This window comes from Drosophila takahashii, unplaced genomic scaffold (assembly GCF_030179915.1).
Source record: "Drosophila takahashii strain IR98-3 E-12201 unplaced genomic scaffold, DtakHiC1v2 scaffold_39, whole genome shotgun sequence".
NCBI lineage: Eukaryota > Metazoa > Arthropoda > Insecta > Diptera > Drosophilidae > Drosophila > Drosophila takahashii.
Genome location: NW_027221717.1, coordinates 11,734 through 33,801, shown reverse-complemented (window position 1 = coordinate 33,801; position 22,068 = coordinate 11,734). Strand labels below are relative to the sequence as shown.

Here is a 22,068-nt window from a genome sequence, read left to right as displayed (position 1 = left end):
GCAAAACATCCAAACATCCGACGCAACGTCTTCGTCCACTCATGGGTTGCCAAGCTACTAGCGAAAGGCCGTTTCAACGTATTTATATGGATTTTATTGGTCCATTTCCGAGGACGAAAAATGGAAATATTGGCATTCTAATTCTTCTAGATCATTTCTCCAAATTTACTTGGCTAAAACCAGTAAAAAGGTTCACATCAAAGATAGTAATCGATTACTTAAGAGACGAAATTTTTGCATGTTTTGGAACTCCGGAGGTATTAGTTAGCGATAATGGAACTCAGTTTAAAAGCCATGACTTCGCTACCTTTACGTCCAAATACGGAATCCAACATACATTCACTGGTGCGTACGCTCCTCAATCTAATGCAGCGGAGCGCGTAAATCGTTCGATTAATGCCGCCTTGAGATCATACATTCGATCAGATCAAAGGTTGTGGGATATGTATCTTGCGAGTATAAACTCTGCATTGAGAAACTCAGTTCACCAATCGATTGGAAAGTCCCCATACTATGTAGTCTTTGGCCAGCACATGCTAACACACGGTAAAGATTATAAGTTGCTACGAAATCTTCAGATGCTTACCGAAGGTTCAGCCAAGATTGATAGGGCAGATGAATTTCCGAGAATCCGATCCAACATTGCAAAGCATATGACAAAAGCGTACGAGAAAAACAGAAACGAATATGATTTGCGTTCTCGGTATCGAACCTTTGAGATAGGTCAGGAAGTTATAAAACGAAATTTTGTATTAAGCAACCAGGCCACACACTTCAACGCCAAGCTAGCACCCATCGGGGTTAAAGCTAAGGTAAAGGAGAAACGAGGACAGTCATTGTATTTGCTAGAAGACCACAACGGAAAGGAGCTAGGAGTTTTTCATGCGAAAGATCTCTGGTAAAGTACCCTTTTCCAGCTTTCATCTCCTCCCAAAATGTATGTCAATAAAACCTGTGGTGTGAGGGTACGAATTTTGTTGTCCCAAAATTTAAACGTAACAGTCGCCAACAACAGACTTGCCCATAACAGAACGGAGAGTGCTGTTAACCTTAACAGCGATAGTTCCCTTGACCCATGATCTGGCTACGCTGACCTTGACATATGCCAACCGTAGATCTGGCAACCTTGTAAACTGGCAAGACAATATTTCCGCTCAACCAAAGCGTTCTTTTACATTTCGTTCAGCCAAGCAAACGTACGCATAGTTTCAGCGAAAAGTTTAAAAGTCCACGCGTGTGCTACTTATACCACGCGCTCAAGTCCTGTAGTAAAGGCAATCGATTCATCCGTGTTCAAAAGGGATTTCGCAATACCCGCAAGCGCTGAAAAGTTACGATCAACAGCACGCGTGTGTGTGGAAACCGCTAGGTGAGCAGAAATAACTGCAAACGCAAGATCGACTCTAATCGTCTTGCGTAAATTCCAGCCATCAACCGGCAGCGCCAGACCAAGGTCTCGGCAGACTGTGTATTGGCAGTTCGCAACCCAAATTTTGGCAAGCCGCGGATTCCACGTGGCGCTCCCTACACAGCGCTGCTGAAGTGTCCCCTTCAACGGCGGATCTCAGCCAGCTAAAGTATTGAAACCAAAAAGTGTCAGGCTATGCCCAAAAGCATCCTTCTCTGTGGATATATATTTCAAGGTAGTTGCAGCCAAGCATGTGCACCAGTTTAGTTTCGATCTAACTCTTCCGTCCCCCACCTAGTTACCTCTGGATCAGCCCCTAAACGTGCAAGGAGCCAACTTGCTCAAGTTAACCGGCAAATTGTGCGTGATTGGGGCAGCGCTTGATCCGGAGCGCTGACGAACGCAAGGGAGTCGCATTGGACCGCAACATAACCTCTCAGTGGATAATCGTGCTGCACATAACCTCCCATAGGATCGTGCGCAACATAACCTCCCATCGACAACCCTCGTGCACATAAGCTCACTTTGGCTCGGTTGTGTACAGCGAGGCAGCAGCTATCTCTGGCTATTTCGACCCTGTTCCGACTTCAGCGATCCGCGGGAACGTGGCGCGTAGGAGTATTTACCCAAATTTGAACAATTCACGGCCACAGGAAACGCCGCCTGCTGCGTCCCGCCTAGTTGCGGTTATATTTAATTTCTTGAAATAATTTTAAGTAATTTAGAGTAAATTCTTTTCATAATCTGATTTGACCGCATACTCATATTCTTTCCTTTTCTCATTTGGTGACATTTAGTACCTACACATATCAAGACAGCTATGCTAAATTAAATTTATCAACACATATCAACAAATATCACCTCATCCTAGCACTACAGTCAACAGGCCTGCGGACTTCGAGGGAGTGGTCGTGAGTAAATACACTGTCTTTGATATAAATCTATATATATAACGCATGGTGTAAACCAACCCAAATGTAAGATGTGAAAGAATATGAAACCCTCCCCATTTAGTTTATAAATGTGCTGACAGGTCAAATTACCGCTAATTACCGCTTCGCTTTCGTAAATGATAGTAAATTGTTTCGCGAGTCTTGGAATTTGCAATGGAGAATCATGTATTTGAAGTTCGAGTTTATTTGAATTTATATGAAGTTTAAAAGTAACTGAAATGAAGTAAAACCGGTAACATGGGCATCTGAGTTAAGCGGTTTTCATTGTAAAGGGTAAGGGCGTTCAACATTAATGTGTCCTTACAGGTAGGGTGGGCCAAGCCGAAGAACATTACCATCTCAGTTCTTCAACAACCGGGTTAACCGATCAATATCTTCTCCTACATCCATTCGGATTGACTGCGTCCTTCCTTTAAACCTCCCCAACTCTGTCTACAAGTTTTATTGTGTGGCGGTGATGCTGTTTAGGAAGTAACCGACCCCCTTGTCTCCTCCCTGAGCTAGGCCGATCCCGTAGGCAGAGTATGCAACCAAATAGCATCCACTTCACCGTGGTCGTCACACCATGTTTTTCCATTATTTTCAGATATAATTCCAATCAAAAGTTATTGGCCGTCTTAGCTACTTGTCTTTTCATTTTCATCCGTTACCATGTTTTTCCTATATTTTCAGATATAAGATGGTTTTGAAAAAACTCCAATCAAAAGTTATTGGCCGTCTTAGCTACTTGTCTTTTCATTTTCATCCGTTACCATGTTTTTCCATTATTTTCAGATATAAGACGGCTTTGAAAAAACTTCAAGAGATAGAAAGAAGGATTGTATGGCAACTTTGTTCTACTAATCAAGACCTATAAACTCATAAAGTATGGCTTAAATCGGACATTCCAATCAAAAGTTATTGGCCGTCCTAGCTACTTGTCTTTTCATTTTCATCCGTTACCATGTTTTTCCTATATTTTCAGATATAAGACGGTTTTGAAAGAAAGAAGGATTGTATGGCAACTTTGTTCTACTCATCAAGACCTATAAACTCAGCAATTATGGCTTAAATCGCAAATTCCAATCAAAAGTTATTGGCCGTCTTACCTACTTGTCCCACCATTTTCATCCGTTACCATCTTTTTTCATTATTTTCAGATATAAGACGGTTTTGAAAAAACCACAAGAGATAGAAAGAAGGATTATATGGCAACTTTGTTCTACTCATCAAGACCTATAAACTCAGCAATTATGGCCTAAATCGGACATTCCAATCAAAAGTTATTGGCCGTCTTACCTAATTGTCTTTTCATTTTCATCCGTTACCATGTTTTTCCATTATTTTCAGATATAAGACGGTTTTGAAAAAACTATAAGAGATAGAAAGAAGGATTGTATGGCAACTTTGTTCTACTCATCAAGACCTATAAACTCAGAAAGTATGGCTTAAATCGGACATTCCAATCAAAAGTTATTGGCCGTCTTAGCTACTTGTCTTTTCATTTTCATCCGTTACCATGTTTTTCCTATATTTTCAGATATAAGACGGTTTTGAAAGAAAGAAGGATTGTATGGCAACTTTGTTCTACTCATCAAGACCTATAAACTCAGCAATTATGGCTTAAATCGGACATTCCAATCAAAAGTTATTGGCCGTCTTACCTACTTGTCCCACCATTTTTATCCGTTACCATCTTTTTCCATTATTTTCAGATATAAGACGGTTTTGAAAAAACTACAAAAGATAGAAAGAAGGATTGTATGGCAACTTTGTTCTACTCATCAAGACCTATAAACTCAGAAAGTATAGCCTAAATCGGACATTCCAATCAAAAGTTATTGGCCGTCTTAGCTACTTGACTTTAAATTTTCATCCGTTACCATGTTTTTCCATTATTTTCAGATATAAGACGGTTTTAAAAAAACTACAAGAGATAGAAAGAAGGATTGTATGGCAACTTTGTTCTACTCATCAAGACCTATAAACTCAGAAAGTATAGCCTAAATCGGACATTCCAATAAAAAGTTATTGGCCGTCTTAGCTACTTGACTTTTAATTTTCATCCGTTACCATGTTTTTCCTTTATTTTCAGATATAAGACGGTTTTGAAAAAACCACAAGAGATAGAAAGAAGGATTTTATGGCAACTTTGTTCTACTCATCAAGACCTATAAACTCAGAAAGTATGGCTTAAATCGGACATTCCAATCAAAAGTTATTGGCCGTCTTAGCTACTTGTCTTTTCATTTTCATCCGTTACCATGTTTTTCCTATATTTTCAGATATAAGATGGTTTTGAAAAAACTCCAATCAAAAGTTATTGGCCGTCTTAGCTACTTGTCTTTTCATTTTCATCCGTTACCATGTTTTTCCTATATTTTCAGATATAAGACGGTTTTGAAAGAAAGAAGGATTGTATGGCAACTTTGTTCTACTCATCAAGACCTATAAACTCAGAAAGTATGGCTTAAATCGGACATTCCAATCAAAAGTTATTGGCCGTCTTAGCTACTTGTCTTTTCATTTTCATCCGTTACCATGTTTTTCCTATATTTTCAGATATAAGACGGTTTTGAAAGAAAGAAGGATTGTATGGCAACTTTGTTCTACTCATCAAGACCTATAAACTCAGCAATTATGGCTTAAATCGGACATTCCAATCAAAAGTTATTGGCCGTCTTACCTACTTGTCCCACCATTTTTATCCGTTACCATCTTTTTCCATTATTTTCAGATATAAGACGGTTTTGAAAAAACTACAAAAGATAGAAAGAAGGATTGTATGGCAACTTTGTTCTACTCATCAAGACCTATAAACTCAGAAAGTATAGCTTAAATCGCACATTCCAATCAAAAGTTATTGGCCGTCTTAGCTACTTGACTTTTAATTTTCATCCGTTACCATGTTTTTCCTTTATTTTCAGATATAAAACGGTTTTGAAAAAACTACAAGAGATAGAAAGAAGGATTGTATGGCAACTTTGTTCTACTCATCAAGACCTATAAACTCAGAAAGTATAGCCTAAATCGGACATTCCAATAAAAAGTTATTGGCCGTCTTAGCTACTTGACTTTTAATTTTCATCCGTTACCATGTTTTTCCTTTATTTTCAGATATAAGACGGTTTTGAAAAAACCACAAGAGATAGAAAGAAGGATTTTATGGCAACTTTGTTCTACTCATCAAGACCTATAAACTCAGAAAGTATGGCTTAAATCGGACATTCCAATCAAAAGTTATTGGCCGTCTTAGCTACTTGTCTTTTCATTTTCATCCGTTACCATGTTTTTCCTATATTTTCAGATATAAGATGGTTTTGAAAAAACTCCAATCAAAAGTTATTGGCCGTCTTAGCTACTTGTCTTTTCATTTTCATCCGTTACCATGTTTTTCCATTATTTTCAGATATAAGACGGCTTTGAAAAAACTACAAGAGATAGAAAGAAGGATTGTATGGCAACTTTGTTCTACTAATCAAGACCTATAAACTCAGAAAGTATGGCTTAAATCGGACATTCCAATCAAAAGTTATTGGCCGTCCTAGCTACTTGTCTTTTCATTTTCATCCGTTACCATGTTTTTCCTATATTTTCAGATATAAGACGGTTTTGAAAGAAAGAAGGATTGTATGGCAACTTTGTTCTACTCATCAAGACCTATAAACTCAGCAATTATGGCTTAAATCGCAAATTCCAATCAAAAGTTATTGGCCGTCTTACCTACTTGTCCCACCATTTTCATCCGTTACCACCTTTTTCCATTATTTTCAGATATAAGACGGTTTTGAAAAAAATACAAGAGATAGAAAGAAGGATTGTATGGCAACTTTGTTCTACTCATCAAGACCTATAAACTCAGCAATTATGGCTTAAATCGGACATTCCAATCAAAAGTTATTGGCCGTCTTACCTACTTGTCTTTTCATTTTCATCCGTTACCATGTTTTTCCATTATTTTCAGATATAAGACGGTTTTGAAAAAACTACAAGAGATAGAAAGAAGGATTGTATGGCAACTTTGTTCTAATCATCAAGACCTATAAACTCAGAAAGTATGGCTTAAATCGGACATTCCAATCAAAAGTTATTGGCCGTCTTAGCTACTTGTCTTTTCATTTTCATCCGTTACCATTGTGAGGGTACGAATTTTGTTGTCCCAAAATTTAAACGTAACAGTCGCCAACAACAGACTTGCCCATAACAGAACGGAGAGTGCTGTTAACCTTAACAGCGATAGTTCCCTTGACCCATGATCTGGCTACGCTGACCTTGACATATGCCAACCGTAGATCTGGCAACCTTGTAAACTGGCAAGACAATATTTCCGCTCAACCAAAGCGTTCTTTTACATTTCGTTCAGCCAAGCAAACGTACGCATAGTTTCAGCGAAAAGTTTAAAAGTCCACGCGTGTGCTACTTATACCACGCGCTCAAGTCCTGTAGTAAAGGCAATCGATTCATCCGTGTTCAAAAGGGATTTCGCAATACCCGCAAGCGCTGAAAAGTTACGATCAACAGCACGCGTGTGTGTGGAAACCGCTAGGTGAGCAGAAATAACTGCAAACGCAAGATCGACTCTAATCGTCTTGCGTAAATTCCAGCCATCAACCGGCAGCGCCAGACCAAGGTCTCGGCAGACTGTGTATTGGCAGTTCGCAACCCAAATTTTGGCAAGCCGCGGATTCCACGTGGCGCTCCCTACACAGCGCTGCTGAAGTGTCCCCTTCAACGGCGGATCTCAGCCAGCTAAAGTATTGAAACCAAAAAGTGTCAGGCTATGCCCAAAAGCATCCTTCTCTGTGGATATATATTTCAAGGTAGTTGCAGCCAAGCATGTGCACCAGTTTAGTTTCGATCTAACTCTTCCGTCCCCCACCTAGTTACCTCTGGATCAGCCCCTAAACGTGCAAGGAGCCAACTTGCTCAAGTTAACCGGCAAATTGTGCGTGATTGGGGCAGCGCTTGATCCGGAGCGCTGACGAACGCAAGGGAGTCGCATTGGACCGCAACATAACCTCTCAGTGGATAATCGTGCTGCACATAACCTCCCATAGGATCGTGCGCAACATAACCTCCCATCGACAACCCTCGTGCACATAAGCTCACTTTGGCTCGGTTGTGTACAGCGAGGCAGCAGCTATCTCTGGCTATTTCGACCCTGTTCCGACTTCAGCGATCCGCGGGAACGTGGCGCGTAGGAGTATTTACCCAAATTTGAACAATTCACGGCCACAGGAAACGCCGCCTGCTGCGTCCCGCCTAGTTGCGGTTATATTTAATTTCTTGAAATAATTTTAAGTAATTTAGAGTAAATTCTTTTCATAATCTGATTTGACCGCATACTCATATTCTTTCCTTTTCTCATTTGGTGACATTTAGTACCTACACATATCAAGACAGCTATGCTAAATTAAATTTATCAACACATATCAACAAATATCACCTCATCCTAGCACTACAGTCAACAGGCCTGCGGACTTCGAGGGAGTGGTCGTGAGTAAATACACTGTCTTTGATATAAATCTATATATATAACGCATGGTGTAAACCAACCCAAATGTAAGATGTGAAAGAATATGAAACCCTCCCCATTTAGTTTATAAATGTGCTGACAGGTCAAATTACCGCTAATTACCGCTTCGCTTTCGTAAATGATAGTAAATTGTTTCGCGAGTCTTGGAATTTGCAATGGAGAATCATGTATTTGAAGTTCGAGTTTATTTGAATTTATATGAAGTTTAAAAGTAACTGAAATGAAGTAAAACCGGTAACATGGGCATCTGAGTTAAGCGGTTTTCATTGTAAAGGGTAAGGGCGTTCAACATTAATGTGTCCTTACAGGTAGGGTGGGCCAAGCCGAAGAACATTACCATCTCAGTTCTTCAACAACCGGGTTAACCGATCAATATCTTCTCCTACATCCATTCGGATTGACTGCGTCCTTCCTTTAAACCTCCCCAACTCTGTCTACAAGTTTTATTGTGTGGCGGTGATGCTGTTTAGGAAGTAACCGACCCCCTTGTCTCCTCCCTGAGCTAGGCCGATCCCGTAGGCAGAGTATGCAACCAAATAGCATCCACTTCACCGTGGTCGTCACACCATGTTTTTCCATTTTTTTTCAGATATAATTCCAATCAAAAGTTATTGGCCGTCTTAGCTACTTGTCTTTTCATTTTCATCCGTTACCATGTTTTTCCTATATTTTCAGATATAAGATGGTTTTGAAAAAACTCCAATCAAAAGTTATTGGCCGTCTTAGCTACTTGTCTTTTCATTTTCATCCGTTACCATGTTTTTCCATTATTTTCAGATATAAGACGGCTTTGAAAAAACTTCAAGAGATAGAAAGAAGGATTGTATAGCAACTTTGTTCTACTAATCAAGACCTATAAACTCAGAAAGTATGGCTTAAATCGGACATTCCAATCAAAAGTTATTGGCCGTCCTAGCTACTTGTCTTTTCATTTTCATCCGTTACCATGTTTTTCCTATATTTTCAGATATAAGACGGTTTTGAAAGAAAGAAGGATTGTATGGCAACTTTGTTCTACTCATCAAGACCTATAAACTCAGCAATTATGGCTTAAATCGGACATTCCAATCAAAAGTTATTGGCCGTCTTACCTACTTGTCCCACCATTTTCATCCGTTACCATCTTTTTTCATTATTTTCAGATATAAGACGGTTTTGAAAAAACCACAAGAGATAGAAAGAAGGATTGTATGGCAACTTTGTTCTACTCATCAAGACCTATAAACTCAGCAATTATGGCCTAAATCGGACATTCCAATCAAAAGTTATTGGCCGTCTTACCTACTTGTCTTTTCATTTTCATCCGTTACCATGTTTTTCCATTATTTTCAGATATAAGACGGTTTTGAAAAAACTATAAGAGATAGAAAGAAGGATTGTATGGCAACTTTGTTCTACTCATCAAGACCTATAAACTCAGAAAGTATGGCTTAAATCGGACATTCCAATCAAAAGTTATTGGCCGTCTTAGCTACTTGTCTTTTCATTTTCATCCGTTACCATGTTTTTCCTATATTTTCAGATATAAGACGGTTTTGAAAGAAAGAAGGATTGTATGGCAACTTTGTTCTACTCATCAAGACCTATAAACTCAGCAATTATGGCTTAAATCGGACATTCCAATCAAAAGTTATTGGCCGTCTTACCTACTTGTCCCACCATTTTTATCCGTTACCATCTTTTTCCATTATTTTCAGATATAAGACGGTTTTGAAAAAACTACAAAAGATAGAAAGAAGGATTGTATGGCAACTTTGTTCTACTCATCAAGACCTATAAACTCAGAAAGTATAGCCTAAATCGGACATTCCAATCAAAAGTTATTGGCCGTCTTAGCTACTTGACTTTAAATTTTCATCCGTTACCATGTTTTTCCATTATTTTCAGATATAAGACGGTTTTGAAAAAACTACAAGAGATAGAAAGAAGGATTGTATGGCAACTTTGTTCTACTCATCAAGACCTATAAACTCAGAAAGTATAGCCTAAATCGGACATTCCAATAAAAAGTTATTGGCCGTCTTAGCTACTTGACTTTTAATTTTCATCCGTTACCATGTTTTTCCTTTATTTTCAGATATAAGACGGTTTTGAAAAAACCACAAGAGATAGAAAGAAGGATTTTATGGCAACTTTGTTCTACTCATCAAGACCTATAAACTCAGAAAGTATGGCTTAAATCGGACATTCCAATCAAAAGTTATTGGCCGTCTTAGCTACTTGTCTTTTCATTTTCATCCGTTACCATGTTTTTCCTATATTTTCAGATATAAGATGGTTTTGAAAAAACTCCAATCAAAAGTTATTGGCCGTCTTAGCTACTTGTCTTTTCATTTTCATCCGTTACCATGTTTTTCCTATATTTTCAGATATAAGACGGTTTTGAAAGAAAGAAGGATTGTATGGCAACTTTGTTCTACTCATCAAGACCTATAAACTCAGAAAGTATGGCTTAAATCGGACATTCCAATCAAAAGTTATTGGCCGTCTTAGCTACTTGTCTTTTCATTTTCATCCGTTACCATGTTTTTCCTATATTTTCAGATATAAGACGGTTTTGAAAGAAAGAAGGATTGTATGGCAACTTTGTTCTACTCATCAAGACCTATAAACTCAGCAATTATGGCTTAAATCGGACATTCCAATCAAAAGTTATTGGCCGTCTTACCTACTTGTCCCACCATTTTTATCCGTTACCATCTTTTTCCATTATTTTCAGATATAAGACGGTTTTGAAAAAACTACAAAAGATAGAAAGAAGGATTGTATGGCAACTTTGTTCTACTCATTAAGACCTATAAACTCAGAAAGTATAGCCTAAATCGGACATTCCAATCAAAAGTTATTGGCCGTCTTAGCTACTTGACTTTAAATTTTCATCCGTTACCATGTTTTTCCATTATTTTCAGATATAAGACGGTTTTGAAAAAACTACAAGAGATAGAAAGAAGGATTGTATGGCAACTTTGTTCTACTCATCAAGACCTATAAACTCAGAAAGTATAGCTTAAATCGCACATTCCAATCAAAAGTTATTGGCCGTCTTAGCTACTTGACTTTTAATTTTCATCCGTTACCATGTTTTTCCTTTATTTTCAGATATAAAACGGTTTTGAAAAAACTACAAGAGATAGAAAGAAGGATTGTATGGCAACTTTGTTCTACTCATCAAGACCTATAAACTCAGAAAGTATAGCCTAAATCGGACATTCCAATAAAAAGTTATTGGCCGTCTTAGCTACTTGACTTTTAATTTTCATCCGTTACCATGTTTTTCCTTTATTTTCAGATATAAGACGGTTTTGAAAAAACCACAAGAGATAGAAAGAAGGATTTTATGGCAACTTTGTTCTACTCATCAAGACCTATAAACTCAGAAAGTATGGCTTAAATCGGACATTCCAATCAAAAGTTATTGGCCGTCTTAGCTACTTGTCTTTTCATTTTCATCCGTTACCATGTTTTTCCTATATTTTCAGATATAAGATGGTTTTGAAAAAACTCCAATCAAAAGTTATTGGCCGTCTTAGCTACTTGTCTTTTCATTTTCATCCGTTACCATGTTTTTCCATTATTTTCAGATATAAGACGGCTTTGAAAAAACTACAAGAGATAGAAAGAAGGATTGTATGGCAACTTTGTTCTACTAATCAAGACCTATAAACTCAGAAAGTATGGCTTAAATCGGACATTCCAATCAAAAGTTATTGGCCGTCCTAGCTACTTGTCTTTTCATTTTCATCCGTTACCATGTTTTTCCTATATTTTCAGATATAAGACGGTTTTGAAAGAAAGAAGGATTGTATGGCAACTTTGTTCTACTCATCAAGACCTATAAACTCAGCAATTATGGCTTAAATCGCAAATTCCAATCAAAAGTTATTGGCCGTCTTACCTACTTGTCCCACCATTTTCATCCGTTACCACCTTTTTCCATTATTTTCAGATATAAGACGGTTTTGAAAAAAATACAAGAGATAGAAAGAAGGATTGTATGGCAACTTTGTTCTACTCATCAAGACCTATAAACTCAGCAATTATGGCTTAAATCGGACATTCCAATCAAAAGTTATTGGCCGTCTTACCTACTTGTCTTTTCATTTTCATCCGTTACCATGTTTTTCCATTATTTTCAGATATAAGACGGTTTTGAAAAAACTACAAGAGATAGAAAGAAGGATTGTATGGCAACTTTGTTCTAATCATCAAGACCTATAAACTCAGAAAGTATGGCTTAAATCGGACATTCCAATCAAAAGTTATTGGCCGTCTTAGCTACTTGTCTTTTCATTTTCATCCGTTACCATTGTGAGGGTACGAATTTTGTTGTCCCAAAATTTAAACGTAACAGTCGCCAACAACAGACTTGCCCATAACAGAACGGAGAGTGCTGTTAACCTTAACAGCGATAGTTCCCTTGACCCATGATCTGGCTACGCTGACCTTGACATATGCCAACCGTAGATCTGGCAACCTTGTAAACTGGCAAGACAATATTTCCGCTCAACCAAAGCGTTCTTTTACATTTCGTTCAGCCAAGCAAACGTACGCATAGTTTCAGCGAAAAGTTTAAAAGTCCACGCGTGTGCTACTTATACCACGCGCTCAAGTCCTGTAGTAAAGGCAATCGATTCATCCGTGTTCAAAAGGGATTTCGCAATACCCGCAAGCGCTGAAAAGTTACGATCAACAGCACGCGTGTGTGTGGAAACCGCTAGGTGAGCAGAAATAACTGCAAACGCAAGATCGACTCTAATCGTCTTGCGTAAATTCCAGCCATCAACCGGCAGCGCCAGACCAAGGTCTCGGCAGACTGTGTATTGGCAGTTCGCAACCCAAATTTTGGCAAGCCGCGGATTCCACGTGGCGCTCCCTACACAGCGCTGCTGAAGTGTCCCCTTCAACGGCGGATCTCAGCCAGCTAAAGTATTGAAACCAAAAAGTGTCAGGCTATGCCCAAAAGCATCCTTCTCTGTGGATATATATTTCAAGGTAGTTGCAGCCAAGCATGTGCACCAGTTTAGTTTCGATCTAACTCTTCCGTCCCCCACCTAGTTACCTCTGGATCAGCCCCTAAACGTGCAAGGAGCCAACTTGCTCAAGTTAACCGGCAAATTGTGCGTGATTGGGGCAGCGCTTGATCCGGAGCGCTGACGAACGCAAGGGAGTCGCATTGGACTGCAACATAACCTCTCAGTGGATAATCGTGCTGCACATAACCTCCCATAGGATCGTGCGCAACATAACCTCCCATCGACAACCCTCGTGCACATAAGCTCACTTTGGCTCGGTTGTGTACAGCGAGGCAGCAGCTATCTCTGGCTATTTCGACCCTGTTCCGACTTCAGCGATCCGCGGGAACGTGGCGCGTAGGAGTATTTACCCAAATTTGAACAATTCACGGCCACAGGAAACGCCGCCTGCTGCGTCCCGCCTAGTTGCGGTTATATTTAATTTCTTGAAATAATTTTAAGTAATTTAGAGTAAATTCTTTTCATAATCTGATTTGACCGCATACTCATATTCTTTCCTTTTCTCATTTGGTGACATTTAGTACCTACACATATCAAGACAGCTATGCTAAATTAAATTTATCAACACATATCAACAAATATCACCTCATCCTAGCACTACAGTCAACAGGCCTGCGGACTTCGAGGGAGTGGTCGTGAGTAAATACACTGTCTTTGATATAAATCTATATATATAACGCATGGTGTAAACCAACCCAAATGTAAGATGTGAAAGAATATGAAACCCTCCCCATTTAGTTTATAAATGTGCTGACAGGTCAAATTACCGCTAATTACCGCTTCGCTTTCGTAAATGATAGTAAATTGTTTCGCGAGTCTTGGAATTTGCAATGGAGAATCATGTATTTGAAGTTCGAGTTTATTTGAATTTATATGAAGTTTAAAAGTAACTGAAATGAAGTAAAACCGGTAACATGGGCATCTGAGTTAAGCGGTTTTCATTGTAAAGGGTAAGGGCGTTCAACATTAATGTGTCCTTACAGGTAGGGTGGGCCAAGCCGAAGAACATTACCATCTCAGTTCTTCAACAACCGGGTTAACCGATCAATATCTTCTCCTACATCCATTCGGATTGACTGCGTCCTTCCTTTAAACCTCCCCAACTCTGTCTACAAGTTTTATTGTGTGGCGGTGATGCTGTTTAGGAAGTAACCGACCCCCTTGTCTCCTCCCTGAGCTAGGCCGATCCCGTAGGCAGAGTATGCAACCAAATAGCATCCACTTCACCGTGGTCGTCACAGAATAAATGGCGCCCAACGTGGGGCCGCTGCAACAGCAACTACAATAACAACTAAGCAAAAGCAAGAAAATCTAAATATTGTTTGGCCCATGCTTTCCCAACCAACATTCCGAAAAATCCATTTCCAGTCATCCGACACAATAGTTTCAGAAACATCGTTTTATAATCTACTAGGAATTGCTGTGTGTCTAGGATATATTTCAGAACCAGACCAGTAGATAATCTAACGAATCAGAGGATTAACCTCCTAATCCATTTTAATTCAGGAGTAAGAAAGTCGAGATTTGTAGCGGTTGGAAAAGTTCAACACTACCTCCTTTTTATAGTCTCAAATAACTCAATACCAAAAGTCAAAGGGAATTTGAGAATTGTATTTGTTGGCAAGCTCAACAATACCTCTTTCCTTAATAACTTTCCTTTCATTTCGAAACATAATCTACAGTCAAGTTGCAAGAAGAAATTGAGAACTATTCTGGCTGGAAGGTTCCAGCAGTATACTCTTTCATTCAGTGCATCGAGCAAATCAATCTTAAAGTACAATAGAACCAAAAGAAGAAGATACCGATCAAAACTCATTTAATTGTATAAATGAAACCGATTTAACAAAGAATAAGTCCCAATTAATCAGATTTTAATTTCATTCTTATCGATACCGTAAACTTGTCGTACCGCTCTATCGTATCATTCCCGTACCGCACTACCGAATTATACTGTTATCGTTCTTGTTGATTATAGAAAACTAAATCATGTCGGTCAGGAGAAGTCCCGAAATTAATCAGAGATTGCCAGCTGAGTCCTTGCAATGCACAATATGCAATGACTCCAGTGCAGATACAGAAAGTGTCGAAACCACTTGCGGTCATCGTTTTCATCGCGGTTGCCTACATGCCTGGTTACAGCAAAACGAAACATGCCCAAATTGTCGACAGCCATGCTTACCTTCTCAGATCGCTAATCTTGAAAGCGTATCTCAAAACGCCAACTTAGAGATTCCCAGACCCCAAAACGAAGCCAGTTCGAACGCACGAACAGGCACTGTTCCAAGAACTCGCCCGAATACTAGACCTAGTACACGATCAGCAACGACAGCATCCAATGTTAGTTCACAAATACCGCGTTCACTACGTTCTGCAGGTACCCAAAGAGCAAGTAACATTTCAGAAGGGAGAATTCACGAACTTATAACAAATGCCTTAGAATCGTACCAAACCCGAATAACGGCAACCTTAACTGATCAAATCAACTCGGCAATGCAAAATCTTAATGTACCGTCTTCTCGTAGGCATTCACTCGAATGGGATGCGTCAGCAGAGCAACTGCCAAGGCAGACTTTCGAGAATAGCTTTTCCGCTTACCCAAATATGGTTAATAACCGTTCAGGAGAGTCCCGTCGCGAAGATCACGTCGATCGACCTGGTCGAATTTCAAGTTTAATTGCTCACTGGAACTTAAAGTTTTCCGGTTCACCTAAAGATATTTTCATTGAAGATTTCATATATCGTGTAAATTCATTGACTCGTCAAGCCTTGAATGGAAACTTTGATTTATTATATCAGTACGCAAATCTTTTGTTTGTAGGCCCAGCTTTGACCTTTTATTGGCGATGCCATAGAGTGTCTGAGCAAATGAATTGGTCTCAACTGTGTGCACGTTTGAGGGAAAGATATAAAGATCAGAAGTCCGACCAAGACATAAGAGATGCGATGCGAAGAAGAAAGCAGGGAATTAATGAATGTTTTGACGATTTCCTCGACTCTATCTTGGCCATTGCAGATGCACTATCGGAACCTATGTCAGACTCAGAATTGGTTCAGGCCGTTCGAAATAATTTGAGATCAGATCTAGGTCATGAATTATTACATATAGATACACCCACCATAGCGTCGTTACGTAGACAATGTCATCGCCATGAAGACTTCTTTAATAATTTAAGAGTGAGAAACTATGCGCGTCACTCAGCACCAAGGCGAACCGTAAACGAGATAAATGTAGATGACGAAACTGAGGAGAATACTCAGGAAAGTGATTCACCGATTTTCGCAATTCGCAATGACAATCAGGTGAAGTGTTGGAATTGTGATTCTGTAGGTCATCGATACAAGGAGTGCTTCCAACCACGCCGCGTATTTTGCTACGGGTGCAGAGCTCCGGATACCTATAAACCTTCTTGTCCAAAATGTTCTCCAAAATCGGGAAACTCAAAACCGGACACCCGTGTCAGTCCGAGAGCGGATGCCCGAATGTAAACTCGGATGTCGAAATTTCTAAACTACCAGATTGTACAACCAACCCTGACAGATCAATTAAAATACCTGACCTTTCCGATACTCGACATTTCAAACCATACCATATTCGACTCAAAGAATATAAAGAGACTAGGAGGAGAATATTTGATGGCGTTGTAGAAAAGGATAACATAAGTCGCGCAGCGATAAGGTTACGCAAATTTTGGAAATCAAAGCGTAGGTACCACAGTTACACGATATCAAGCATAACCCAAAATGTTAACGACATACGACCTTTTGTGAATATAATCCTGTTCGACCAACCGTACTTAGCCTTACTTGATAGTGGGGCAAACAAGAGCGTAGTAGGAGGTTCCCTAGCGAGTAGTATAGTTTCGGGAAAACATAAGTTCAATAGAACTCGCGGCAACGTACGAACCGCTGACGGAACAAAACAGACAATTCTAGGTACTATCAGAGTTCAGATGAATTACAACTCCATAGAGGCAGAAATGGAATTCTTAGTTGTACCATCGATAACACAAGACGTTATTTGTGGAATCGATTTCTGGGAAAAGTTCGGAATTACAATTTCATTAGGATTTACTACAAATGAGTTAACTGTTGAGGAAGAGTCGCCCAATCTTAGCTTATCGTCAGCAGAGAAACGTAGATTAAAAAGCATTATAGATTCCTTTCCCTCATTTGATAGAGACGGTCTTGGCATAACAAACTTAGTCGAACATTCCATCGATACCGGCAATGCCAAGCCAATAAAGCAGAGGCATTACCCCTTGTCACCAGCGCGTGAAAAACTTCTGTGCGTAGAGATCGACAGAATGATTAATTTAGGAGTAATTGAAGAGGCACCTTCGTCATCCTGGTCATCCCCAATCGTGTTGATAGTCAAGCCAGATAAAGTTCGATTTTGTCTCGATTCGAGAAAGGTAAACGATGTTACGATAAAAGATTCTTATCCGATTCCGAATTTAGAAGAATTGATAAGCCGTCTTCCACCAGTTCACTGCATTTCAAAAATCGATTTGAAAGATGCCTTTTGGCAGATTAATTTAAATGAGGAGTCCCGATCAAAAACAGCCTTCACAGTACCAAATAGGCCATTATACCAATTTAAGCGAATGCCTTTTGGACTGTGCAACGCCCCTCAGACTATGTGTCGCCTCATGGACCAAGTCATTCCATATCAAATGAAATCGCACACATTCGTTTACTTAGACGACCTTCTAATCATGTCATCTAGTTTCGAAGATCATTTAAAACATCTTGCCGAAGTTGCATCTCGTCTGCGCAATGCTGGACTAACTATCAACATTAAAAAGAGTCAGTTTTGTCTTAGAAAAGTCGAATATTTAAATTACGTGGTGGGTGAAGGGACACTTCAAGTCAACCCCAAAAAGGTTAGTGCTGTCTCCGACTTCCCCATTCCCAAAAGCCAACAACACTTAAGAAGATTTCTTGGGATGTGTGGCTGGTATCGTCGATTTATACCCCAATATTCAACGATAACCTTTCCTCTGACAGATCTACTTCGTGGAAAAACATTCACCTGGAACGACGAAGCACAACTTGCTTTTGACGAAGTCAAGTCCAAGCTTTGCTCGGCTCCATTTTTAGTTCACCCTGATTATGAAAAGCCGTTTATAATACAATGCGATGCATCCATGTGTGGTGTTGGAGCAGTGTTGGCACAGTGCGATGAATCAGGCAATGAGCGTCCTATCGCGTACATGTCGCAAAAGTTAAACGGTGCTCAACGCAACTATACAGTAACAGAGTTGGAGTGCCTTGCCGTGGTGTTAGCTATCAGAAAGTTTCGCATGTATGTGGAGGGGCATAAGTTCAAAGTCGTTACTGATCATTCAGCCCTACAATGGCTAATGAAACAGACAGACCTCAGCGGGAGACTAGCCCGTTGGGCAATCAAGTTGCAAGGATTTGTTTTTGAAATCGAGCACCGCAAGGGGACTCAAAACGTCGTACCCGACGCGTTGTCGCGCTCGTTTCAAGAAGAAATCATGTCCGTAGAGATCCTTCCAGAGATTGACTTGCATTCGGATGCGTTTCAATCCGCTGAGTACTGCCAATTAAAAGACCGTGCGCAGAATTCAGAATTACCAGATTTCCATGTCGTTGACGATTATATTTATTACAGGACTGGTTTTGCAACTGGAAGTTCCGAAGTTGATGAGTCCGAGTTTAAGCTGTTAGTTCCAAGCGACCTGAGGATAGGCGCGATTCAGTCGGCACACGACCAACCAACCTCATCGCATTGCGGAGCTGCCAAGTGCTTGGAACGTCTACGAAGACACTTCTATTGGCCAAACATGGTAATAGATGTTCGAAATTACATAGCCCAGTGTGAGATATGCAAAACATCCAAACATCCGACGCAACGTCTTCGTCCACTCATGGGTTGCCAAGCTACTAGCGAAAGGCCGTTTCAACGTATTTATATGGATTTTATTGGTCCATTTCCGAGGACGAAAAATGGAAATATTGGCATTCTAATTCTTCTAGATCATTTCTCCAAATTTACTTGGCTAAAACCAGTAAAAAGGTTCACATCAAAGATAGTAATCGATTACTTAAGAGACGAAATTTTTGCATGTTTTGGAACTCCGGAGGTATTAGTTAGCGATAATGGAACTCAGTTTAAAAGCCATGACTTCGCTACCTTTACGTCCAAATACGGAATCCAACATACATTCACTGGTGCGTACGCTCCTCAATCTAATGCAGCGGAGCGCGTAAATCGTTCGATTAATGCCGCCTTGAGATCATACATTCGATCAGATCAAAGGTTGTGGGATATGTATCTTGCGAGTATAAACTCTGCATTGAGAAACTCAGTTCACCAATCGATTGGAAAGTCCCCATACTATGTAGTCTTTGGCCAGCACATGCTAACACACGGTAAAGATTATAAGTTGCTACGAAATCTTCAGATGCTTACCGAAGGTTCAGCCAAGATTGATAGGGCAGATGAATTTCCGAGAATCCGATCCAACATTGCAAAGCATATGACAAAAGCGTACGAGAAAAACAGAAACGAATATGATTTGCGTTCTCGGTATCGAACCTTTGAGATAGGTCAGGAAGTTATAAAACGAAATTTTGTATTAAGCAACCAGGCCACACACTTCAACGCCAAGCTAGCACCCATCGGGGTTAAAGCTAAGGTAAAGGAGAAACGAGGACAGTCATTGTATTTGCTAGAAGACCACAACGGAAAGGAGCTAGGAGTTTTTCATGCGAAAGATCTCTGGTAAAGTACCCTTTTCCAGCTTTCATCTCCTCCCAAAATGTATGTCAATAAAACCTGTGGTGTGAGGGTACGAATTTTGTTGTCCCAAAATTTAAACGTAACAGTCGCCAACAACAGACTTGCCCATAACAGAACGGAGAGTGCTGTTAACCTTAACAGCGATAGTTCCCTTGACCCATGATCTGGCTACGCTGACCTTGACATATGCCAACCGTAGATCTGGCAACCTTGTAAACTGGCAAGACAATATTTCCGCTCAACCAAAGCGTTCTTTTACATTTCGTTCAGCCAAGCAAACGTACGCATAGTTTCAGCGAAAAGTTTAAAAGTCCACGCGTGTGCTACTTATACCACGCGCTCAAGTCCTGTAGTAAAGGCAATCGATTCATCCGTGTTCAAAAGGGATTTCGCAATACCCGCAAGCGCTGAAAAGTTACGATCAACAGCACGCGTGTGTGTGGAAACCGCTAGGTGAGCAGAAATAACTGCAAACGCAAGATCGACTCTAATCGTCTTGCGTAAATTCCAGCCATCAACCGGCAGCGCCAGACCAAGGTCTCGGCAGACTGTGTATTGGCAGTTCGCAACCCAAATTTTGGCAAGCCGCGGATTCCACGTGGCGCTCCCTACACAGCGCTGCTGAAGTGTCCCCTTCAACGGCGGATCTCAGCCAGCTAAAGTATTGAAACCAAAAAGTGTCAGGCTATGCCCAAAAGCATCCTTCTCTGTGGATATATATTTCAAGGTAGTTGCAGCCAAGCATGTGCACCAGTTTAGTTTCGATCTAACTCTTCCGTCCCCCACCTAGTTACCTCTGGATCAGCCCCTAAACGTGCAAGGAGCCAACTTGGTCAAGTTAACCGGCAAATTGTGCGTGATTGGGGCAGCGCTTGATCCGGAGCGCTGACGAACGCAAGGGAGTCGCATTGGACCGCAACATAACCTCTCAGTGGATAATCGTGCTGCACATAACCTCCCATAGGATCGTGCGCAACATAACCTCCCATCGACAACCCTCGTGCACATAAGCTCACTTTGGCTCGGTTGTGTACAGCGAGGCAGCAGCTATCTCTGGCTATTTCGACCCTGTTCCGACTTCAGCGATCCGCGGGAACGTGGCGCGTAGGAGTATTTACCCAAATTTGAACAATTCACGGCCACAGGAAACGCCGCCTGCTGCGTCCCGCCTAGTTGCGGTTATATTTAATTTCTTGAAATAATTTTAAGTAATTTAGAGTAAATTCTTTTCATAATCTGATTTGACCGCATACTCATATTCTTTCCTTTTCTCATTTGGTGACATTTAGTACCTACACATATCAAGACAGCTATGCTAAATTAAATTTATCAACACATATCAACAAATATCACCTCATCCTAGCACTACAGTCAACAGGCCTGCGGACTTCGAGGGAGTGGTCGTGAGTAAATACACTGTCTTTGATATAAATCTATATATATAACGCATGGTGTAAACCAACCCAAATGTAAGATGTGAAAGAATATGAAACCCTCCCCATTTAGTTTATAAATGTGCTGACAGGTCAAATTACCGCTAATTACCGCTTCGCTTTCGTAAATGATAGTAAATTGTTTCGCGAGTCTTGGAATTTGCAATGGAGAATCATGTATTTGAAGTTCGAGTTTATTTGAATTTATATGAAGTTTAAAAGTAACTGAAATGAAGTAAAACCGGTAACATGGGCATCTGAGTTAAGCGGTTTTCATTGTAAAGGGTAAGGGCGTTCAACATTAATGTGTCCTTACAGGTAGGGTGGGCCAAGCCGAAGAACATTACCATCTCAGTTCTTCAACAACCGGGTTAACCGATCAATATCTTCTCCTACATCCATTCGGATTGACTGCGTCCTTCCTTTAAACCTCCCCAACTCTGTCTACAAGTTTTATTGTGTGGCGGTGATGCTGTTTAGGAAGTAACCGACCCCCTTGTCTCCTCCCTGAGCTAGGCCGATCCCGTAGGCAGAGTATGCAACCAAATAGCATCCACTTCACCGTGGTCGTCACACCATGTTTTTCCTATATTTTCAGATATAAGACGGTTTTGAAAGAAAGAAGGATTGTATGGCAACTTTGTTCTACTCATCAAGACCTATAAACTCTGCAATTATGGCTTAAATCGGACATTCCAATCAAAAGTTATTGGCCGTCTTACCTACTTGTCCCACCATTTTCATCCGTTACCATCTTTTTCCATTATTTTCAGATATAAGACGGTTTTGAAAAAACTACAAGAGATAGAAAGAAGGATTGTATGGCAACTTTGTTCTACTCATCAAGACCTATAAACTCAGAAAGTATAGCCTAAATCGGACATTCCAATCAAAAGTTATTGGCCGTCTTAGGTACTTGACTTTTAATTTTCATCCGTTACCATGTTTTTCCATTAT

General features: G+C 40.1%; 5 long non-coding RNA genes across 5 annotated transcripts; all 5 read left to right on the top strand.

The window, feature by feature from the left end:
- The first annotated feature begins 250 nt into the window (after positions 1-250).
- LOC138914580 (uncharacterized) lies at positions 251-2,610 on the top strand. Its single transcript, XR_011420417.1, has 4 exons — positions 251-1,369; positions 1,428-1,643; positions 1,707-2,385; positions 2,442-2,610. It is a non-coding gene; the product is annotated as an uncharacterized lncRNA (long non-coding RNA).
- A 4,006-nt stretch (positions 2,611-6,616) lies between these two features.
- LOC138914583 (uncharacterized) lies at positions 6,617-8,127 on the top strand. The gene is made up of 4 exons (XR_011420420.1): positions 6,617-6,886; positions 6,945-7,160; positions 7,224-7,902; positions 7,959-8,127. It is a non-coding gene; the product is annotated as an uncharacterized lncRNA (long non-coding RNA).
- Positions 8,128-12,321: 4,194 nt separating this feature from the next.
- LOC138914584 (uncharacterized) lies at positions 12,322-13,835 on the top strand. Its single transcript, XR_011420421.1, has 4 exons — positions 12,322-12,594; positions 12,653-12,868; positions 12,932-13,610; positions 13,667-13,835. It is a non-coding gene; the product is annotated as an uncharacterized lncRNA (long non-coding RNA).
- Positions 13,836-19,009: 5,174 nt separating this feature from the next.
- On the top strand, positions 19,010-20,502 carry LOC138914582 (uncharacterized). The gene is made up of 3 exons (XR_011420419.1): positions 19,010-20,131; positions 20,190-20,405; positions 20,469-20,502. It is a non-coding gene; the product is annotated as an uncharacterized lncRNA (long non-coding RNA).
- Positions 20,503-20,528: 26 nt separating this feature from the next.
- Positions 20,529-21,372, top strand: LOC138914581 (uncharacterized). Its single transcript, XR_011420418.1, has 2 exons — positions 20,529-21,147; positions 21,204-21,372. It is a non-coding gene; the product is annotated as an uncharacterized lncRNA (long non-coding RNA).
- The last annotated feature ends 696 nt before the right edge of the window (positions 21,373-22,068 follow it).